This window comes from Helicoverpa armigera, chromosome 13 (assembly GCF_030705265.1).
Source record: "Helicoverpa armigera isolate CAAS_96S chromosome 13, ASM3070526v1, whole genome shotgun sequence".
NCBI classification, from domain to species: domain Eukaryota; kingdom Metazoa; phylum Arthropoda; class Insecta; order Lepidoptera; family Noctuidae; genus Helicoverpa; species Helicoverpa armigera.
This window is the reverse complement of record NC_087132.1, coordinates 10,078,543-10,085,989: the sequence shown is the minus strand read 5'-3', so window position 1 is coordinate 10,085,989 and position 7,447 is coordinate 10,078,543. Positions and strand designations below refer to the sequence as shown.

The 7,447-nt window shown below is 36.8% G+C and overlaps 1 protein-coding gene across 10 annotated transcripts in view; it reads right to left on the bottom strand.

Moving 5' to 3' along the window:
- The window catches only part of LOC110373336 (CUGBP Elav-like family member 1), a 376,248-nt gene that overhangs the window by 345,304 nt on the left and 23,497 nt on the right, over window positions 1–7,447 (bottom strand). For all 10 annotated transcript variants that reach the window (XM_021330583.3, XM_021330594.3, XM_049840472.2 and 7 more), the window contains exon 2: window positions 4,286–4,317. The gene's annotated coding sequence lies outside the window, so the exon portion shown is untranslated. The remainder of the gene's footprint in view (window positions 1–4,285; window positions 4,318–7,447) is intronic.

The window sequence follows — 7,447 nt, the reverse complement described above, 5'->3', positions numbered from 1 at the left end:
TTGACTAGAGATGGAGTCTCCTGATGTCTCCTATGGATGTTCCTGAGTTTATACGCCACCGACTTCTATGCCGATGCACCTAAGAATAGTTTTTTTTTGCTTTTCAGTGTTTTTGGGAGTCGGTTTTATTTTTTTGTAAAAAGTTTTTTATTTTTGGTTTTTCAGTGACAAGCATAGTTGTCACTATCCGCATTTGTGGAAAGTTCTCATCAATACGAATAATTATAAGCCCAAACACGAGGTAGTTTACTTATTCAGTTGTCGAGTTCCCTCGACTTTCTCCGGTCTCCATCATCAGGTCAGCTCCAAACCTTCACTGTTGCATAGTGTTATCAAACGTACACTTCATTGTCAAGTTTTTAACCTATGCACGCCTACAATTTTCGAAAGTTGCCCTCGATTTCTCAGGGTTTCCATCATCAGATCCTGACCTGGTGATGAAGGTGGTCCCATAATCCTAGCATAATCAAATCCTGCGAATTAGGTTTTATGTCATGAACAACCAAGCGCACTACGACTCCTAACAATTCTTTTTCTACAAAACCTGTTTAGGTGCATATCTTTTTTTTGCCATGGAATTGAAGGTAGTGCCCATAGTAACAATTTTAGTACAAACAAAAACCTTCACAACGGCATATGCTATAACTCTGTTGGACAATGAGCCCAATTTGACTCATGGTCCTTTATCAATTATTACATTAGTTTTTTCTTACAATATTACACTAAAACATTGAACAAAAACATCCTTTCAACACTTGATTGTAAATTCAAAATAACTGGCGTTCTTTTTCAGAGTCGCTCATTTCGCTCGTACCCCAAGGCTCTAAGCTCAAATGTTCCGTCCATGTTTGATTCTTATTTACAAGAGCTAAAACTATCAATTATTATATAAGTTTTCTTCTTACTATATCACACTAAAACATTGAACAAAAACATTCTTTCAACACTTGATTGTAAATTCAAAATAACTCGCGTTCTTTTTCAGAGTCGCTCATTTCGCTCGTGCCCCAAGGCTCTAAGCTCAAATGTTCCGTCCATGTTTGATTCTTATTTACAAGGCGGCAAAAGTAAATTACGTTCCAGCTTGGGATTGATTGTTCTCGGCAATCCCTGGAGATTGCGATTGCAAGTTGCAATTTTATTGCGACCTCTGCTTGCCGTACTAAGAACTACGGATCGACTTTGTGTTGTGTGATCGTTTTTTGTTTACTATGATGATCTAAAGCTTGGCTTTCGTGCTTCAGTAGTTTTGATTAGACTTTTGTGGAATAAAGTACAGTTTTGTTTTTGGCTGTTGTTGAACTAATTAGTCTGCGCTGTTTTTATTTCACCAGCATTCGTTGCGAACATCAAATCTTTAATTTCTTACTTCAATTTATTTCAAGCAATTCAAAATAATATTAGAAAAAAAAGTAATTAGACAGCTCAAAAAATCTTAAGCCAGTTACCAAAAATGGCGATAAAATAAAACCTCGAAACATCGAGCTTAATACAATTTGTTGGATAATACTCGAGCACTCGTGGTAAAGCCGGTAAAGTCTGGCAAATGTTTCCCGCAAATAAATAAAGGTGCAGAATTTCATCTGGCATTTATAGACGTGGCTGTACTTTACGACTTTTTTGTTGACTGTACGCGTGAATTTGTTCAGTTAATTCCTTGAAGTGGGGAAAAAACTGCGCGCATATCATGAATCTTCAGCTTTTTATGATGAGAGATTATTTACGTAATTGGAAATAACTGGAAACTTATAATTTCGATACTTTTTGTACTATGAAAAGAATGGAAGATCTCAGGGGATTAAAGATTCTTTTAAAACTGCCCTGGTTGTATCTACAAGGTGAATTTTAATTTGATTGGCAATACTTATTCCCCAGTAACTTATGTAAGAACTATAATTGTTATGAAGGCAGTTGAAATGACATCATGCTTACTTGGAGACCAGCAACGTTATCAAAAATTATCGTTAAAATGTTACATGAAGGAAATCTGATATTAAAATCGTTAAAGGCCTACGTAAACTTTTAGTCAGTTCTTGCGTCACTTATGTAGTACAAATAATACAAACAAGAAACTTTTAAGTATGCGTGCTAACACAAAAACTTCAGAGCTATTGATTGCTGTTTACTTACTTCTTCTACTTTTGTGTATGGTGTAGTATGCTGTCGATTGCACCTAACATGACCAAAGTTTTATTTGGGATGTGAACAAATTGGGCTTATGTATCAAAAGAATTGTTCTACAAGTATTGTTCTAAGTAGCTTTGGTTATCACGCTCGCTCAAGGCCGATAGGTGATTCCAGATTTTAAAGTGAGGTAAGTTGTACATGCATGTAGTACGATATTTTGCTGAATGACAACATTTAATACGAGCTTATTAACTATGACAAAGTTTGAGCTGTCAACTAGATTACTTACTATGTAGGTACGTTTTAGTATTACCCTTTCTGCCTCAGATTTGACCGACCCAAGAACTGAATAATGAATTCATCGTCCCCAGTAATGAAATCACAAAATTTTCACTTGCTACTGAAATTTAATTATGAATTCCTGAAAACCGACGTCTGAAACGTTCGCCCAAGTTCCGTGGGAATCGTTTAATAGTTTCTTTTTGACCATTTCAAGCGTTCAAGTAATTATTTAAACTAAGTTTCGACCGTGTATTCAAAAGGAAATAGTTAATTGATTTTTCCTCAGTAGTATTCTATTTTGAGCATTTGGTTATTTAATTTTCATGCTGGCTTTTTGAACTGCAATCTATGTAGTATGCAATTTTTAAACCTTTTTTAAAACACTAAACTCAACATAACAAGTCATTAGATAAAGGCATAAAAAGTAAATTTTTTTCTCACTTTAAATCTCACACGCTTTAATGCATAGCGCAATGAAGCCAATATTTTAAAACGAAACTTTATTAAAACGTATAAACAGCTAGCCGGGCTTTTATTAAAAAAATATTAACATTTTAAAGCAATATTGCATAACCCATCATAAATATCTGGAAAGCTGGGGAAGTAAGCATTATTATGATATACCATACAACATGAAAGGAGGTTAAGATTCATCCTTGGTTTTACCCAAAGAGGTTTTCAAACCCATCTTGGTTGGTTATACACGAAGGTATATTTGGATGTACTCCAAAAAACTTTTCAAAATAACCGAACTTACATTCCCATCTGCTGAGTTTGCTACCTAAGTGAAAAGTTAGAGGCAAAATTACATTTCGTCGAGCCAGTAAAAAAAGGTTGGTATATTTCGGCATTTCCGCGGCACGTTCGTGTTAAGAATATAAGAGGCTTAGAATAACGGAATCCGCGTGTTTTTTTATAGAATGTCGCGAGAATTTCTTGGTGGGGGTGCGTTTCAACTTTTTTCATTCGCAACAGTATCGTTGTGTCTGGGGTGCTCAAACTGTTTTTAAGAACGCATATCATGTGAATTATTCAATAAAGTGTTAGTACAGTCAACTTCAGGTCAGTGGTAACAGTTTTATAGGAAAATCGTACTTATTACTATTGAGTTAAGGTGCATGACAGTTACCACTGATGTGCAGTCTACCGTACCTACTCGGATATTATTTTGGCATATTTAGATACAACTTTTGCTGTTTTTACTAATTGTGAGCACTAAATGTAACATAGTAAAGGAGACTAATAAAAAAAGTTTGCACTTTTCCAAATACCAGTTTGTTTGTCATCCATCATCCGTAAGTAGTTGATTATTTTTAAGCCTTTTTTTTAAGTTTTTTATTATATTACAGGCTCTGAAAAAACTTTGAACACCATTGATCCAAACTTAAAAGCACGGGTTTGATTTCCTCGGGCGGCCCATAACAGCTACTTATACACAGGTGGTTCCCCTTTTTCACAACTTTATGCAAAATACTATTCGACTTTAATATCTCGGGTAGGTATTACGTTTTATAAATTACTTCGCGACGTGGCCCAAAACAAAGTTTTCGGTTCGACTTAGAAATTTTTATTCGAATGAATTAAAACTTTCTCCGGAGGCATCCGATCGGCACGAAGGTTATAAGTGTATGGTAATGTTTTCGAAAATGTTTTTGTTACGTGTTTACTGTAATAACTTAGGTTTTACAAGGGAGAGAAATTAAAATATCTTCAAGTTGATGTTTACTTTGTGTGTGTAATTAAGGTCAATATTATTGGAATATCAAAGTCGAGGCAGAGAACCGATAAATTCAAAATCTTTTCTGAACTCTTCTGTGTATAATATCTGAAATAACATTACTCAGATTTATGTAATATTTTTTAAAAACATACTCACTTATGTGCGCCAGCTTGCCGACTTTATAAGACCTGAAACATAAGAAAATATAACAATTGAAAAATCTAGCAATACTGATTTTCTGATCCTACCTCAAGTAGCAACTAACTACACCCAACCCTTAAATGGGTTAATACGTAGATAACAAGCGGAATTGCAGAATTACAATCTATCACTTCAAAAGCATAATTGATGTCAAGCACCCGTTAGGCCTAACATGCATAACACCCAAAACATTTAATTACAACCAACGCACGTATAATGACGCGACAAAATTTTAATTTAACACCATGTCACTTGTCACCGCGTCAAATACATGTCCCTAGAACACAGAGTAAGGAAAGATGAGCGGAGACGCCATAATGCAGGTAGGTCAGGCGACTTCTTTTAGGTCAAATACGTACGGTGGACATGACCAAAACGATCAGTCACAAGTGAAATCACGAAGTTCTTTGAGACGTCTGTCAACGATTTTTTGGTTTAAACAAAATCCAATCATTTGTCCAAAGATAACAGCGAAAATAGTAATGTTTGGCGCGCTACTTTCCTTGGCAATTTTCCGTTATGGCATCTCCGCTACTAATTTTGTTCTCAATGTCCCTTAAAGCATTTGTAATTATCATCAGCCGTCATACTGTAGCAAGAACGAAAACTGATGACAGATGCTCAGTGGAGATCAAATAATGAATAAAACGCAAGACTAAGGCGGTTTCACCCCCGTGCTAACGAGAAAAGTTGAGTTTGGCTGATACGCTACGAACCGCACATTTCACTCTTTTTGGGGTGCGTTTTTAGTGACGCGGAACTGGTGTGTTTTGATTATTGCTGGATGACTGATATTATGGAAAGATACATAATAAGGAAGGCCTGTAGATCTCTATTAAAATTAACCTGACTGGATTCCTTGATATGAAAAGTACAGCACCAAAAGTTTACAGGCATATTAGTCCGAGCTCACTTCGACCCTAAGAAGTATATCATGGCTATTTCAGCATGTTAACAAAGAACTTCACTGACTAAAAAAATACAACACACTATATTGCTGAGAAAAAGTGGCGCAATGAACTAGACTCATCTAAAGGTATCTTACTAAAAACTCTGGTAAATTTAGATAGGGATGAATGCAAGTAGGTATGAGGAGCTTTTGACGGCGACAAAAAAACTCAATGTTTCTTAAATATTTTTTGTCAACCCGCTACCTCTACCGCTCCGCTTATCACCCAATCCGTCACACTGCCAGAATTGGCGCTCGCGACTGTCAGCGCTTCTAGTTCATCTGCCTCGTTAGAGCACAATTGCCGACGTGAAATTAAAACCACCGCCGCCCAACGTACGTCATTGTGAAATGTTCAACGGGATCAGTTATTGTTCACAATTTGGGGTCCCCTTTTTGTTGAATGTAGCACAGAATACAGGTGTACAGTTGTTAAGCCATGGTGGCCTAATGGGTAAAGAACTAACCTCTCAAGTATGAGTGTGTGGCTTCGAATCAAGGTCAGGCAAGTACCAATGCAAATTTTCTAATTTTATATGTACTGGGCGGTGTAGGAGAGCACGTTATACTGTAGGTCTCGGTTGTCATTTAACATTCTTGGCAGTCGTTTCGGGTAATCAGAAGCCAGCAAGTCGTGAGACTTGCCAGCCTTACCAAAGAGTACTGGGTTTCCCAGTTAAATGGGTTGAGGAGGTCAGATATAGTTATCGGCACGAATCTTGAGCTCTGACCTACATCTGCGCAGAAGTGATTTATTAGCAAAAGACCAATCCCGAGTGACGGCTATGACACGAAGCTCTACGGGCCAATCACCGCTTTAGCCCGCCGCCGCGCCTCACTTCATACCACAAAAGGGACCCAATAAATTACTTCTGCGCAGGTGAAGGTCAGAGCTCAAGATTCGTGCCGATAACTATAGCTGCATCCGGTTAGACTGGCAGCCGACCCCAACGTAGTTGGGAAAAGGCTCGGGAGGTGATGAGTTGTGAAGGTAAAATGTCACTTATACGCTTGTGCATCGACGACCTTTTACCGGCGGTACCGGTGCTGTCAGTACCTACTTAGTGGCGTGCATAGCACATGCGTGTGTGAGTGTCATTGTTACGAATTTAGTACATAGCTTCGCAACTGTTTACAAGAGAATATATTTTAACTGTGATTGAACCCCTGATTTGTGGTCCATTGATGGGTGTAAGATATCCTATTGTTTATTATGGCTATATTAACAAGAATAGGTGTTTATGTATTGAAAGTTTTGGTACAGACTGACAGTTTATGTGCCTACACGCCTTTGTTTTGTTCACGGAGGAGAAAAGACTAGCGGAGATGCCCTAACGCAGGTAGGTCACGCGCCTTCAGGTAGGTCAAATACGTCACGACTACGTCACGGCAGGCGTGGCTGGACACCGCCCATATACCGTCCTTCACATCTAACTGACATCTTGTCACAGTTGTATTTTTACCACAATTTCAATAGATTTTATTTGTTACTCGATTAAAACGATGAAATGCGCTATCATTAATTGTAGAAATTGCTGAGGATCAAAACTCAAACATACCATAGGATAACATTTCACGTGAAATTAATATTTTAACTTTAAAACATATTTTTTGCTAGAGACATCTGTCGTCGAATAGCTGCATTTCTAGAACCTCTAAGTGAATTTGTATTATTTTCGTATGAATCTTGAATCAATGTAATTATTGGTACCAATTTTTGCCTTAAAAAGCAGCTTCATTTTTCCTTGCATCCTACAAGTTTTTTAATAGATTATTTACAAACCAAAACATATGATATATTATCATGAAAATTTAAAATTATAAAAACACCATCTTTCGGTAAGTAGTCGACTTACGTATATTTGAAGTAAAATTATGTTCATCAAGACCCGTTACAAAATTAAGTGCTACCAGACATCGAAAATTCAATCACCCATAAAAAAGGTCTTATTTAAAAATTTATTTACTATGTATTTCTTTTAGTAACCAGTCAGCGTCGTTGTGATCAGTTACATGTAATAAGATCTAAGACTACATTTTATAAAAACAGTATTTCTGCAATGGCTCCAATTTATAACAAATATAAGATGTGACGAAAATTAGCGTAGATTTATTTATATTCATCATCAGTAATGTTTTACATAGGTATCGTCTCTCTTGCCGTACAT